At 43.1% G+C, this 812-nt stretch overlaps 1 non-coding gene across 1 annotated transcript; it reads right to left on the bottom strand.

Annotated features, from left to right (window-relative positions):
• Positions 1–569: 569 nt before the first annotated feature.
• TRNAH-GUG (transfer RNA histidin (anticodon GUG)) lies at positions 570–641 on the bottom strand. The gene has a single exon. It is a non-coding gene; the product is annotated as a tRNA-His (tRNA).
• Positions 642–812: the final 171 nt, after the last annotated feature.

The following is an 812-nucleotide window of genomic DNA, read 5'->3' as shown; positions in this document are numbered from 1 at the left end:
ACGAGAGTTGGAGTAACGACTCACAGCGCAGCGATACTGAAATTATTTCAGCCATGGGCGGGATTTGAACTCGGACCACTGTAGCCGCTGTTGCGAACACTACCACCGCGACGTCGTTTATGAGAGAATGTGTGTGTGTGTGTGTGTGTGTGTGTGTGTTATTAAACAAGTCATCTTGGGCCCCTCGGTCTGTTCATGATCACTTGCTCCTTTGAAACTCAATGTTTTAAGAAATTATGCAGAATTTATATATAATCATCTGGATTTTACTGAAACTGAGTATATTATCAAAAGGTTGCAAAATAGAAAGGTGAGGATTTTTTTTTATGTAAATAATGTTGGTGAATATCTGTGCATTTGTATAGATAATAACGCTATGTTCTAGTTAATATTCTGTATATGGAAGACCCCGCAAATATAAAAAAGGAAAATAACATAAAAATAAGAAACGCACACAATGAAACTGACGACATGACGTCACAAGGAAAACCGTTCGCGTGCGTGCGTATGTACGTTCACGCATTTCGTCCAGTCATTTCCTACGAATACAAGTGAAAACGAACCCGCCTTGCCGTGACCAGGATTCGAACCTGGGTTATTGCGGCCACAACGCAATGTACTAACCACTATACGATCACGGCCACTGAGGCAGACGATATGTGAGGGTAAACTTAAGCTTAAACCTTTAGGGTAAGAGAGGAAGGGAGGGAGGGAAGGGAGGTCGATACACCAGTAAAAGTGTTTCTTTGGTGGAGGGGGAACCGGAGGTGAATCCAGTCATGGCTGCTAGCTTCAACCCTCTTCCCCACCTC

Source organism: Oratosquilla oratoria, chromosome 2 (assembly GCF_046742065.1).
Source record: "Oratosquilla oratoria isolate Oo_2021 chromosome 2, ASM4674206v1, whole genome shotgun sequence".
Lineage (NCBI taxonomy): Eukaryota > Metazoa > Arthropoda > Malacostraca > Stomatopoda > Squillidae > Oratosquilla > Oratosquilla oratoria.
Note: the sequence above shows the minus strand (reverse complement) of the source record. Positions and strands in the feature narration are given on the sequence as shown.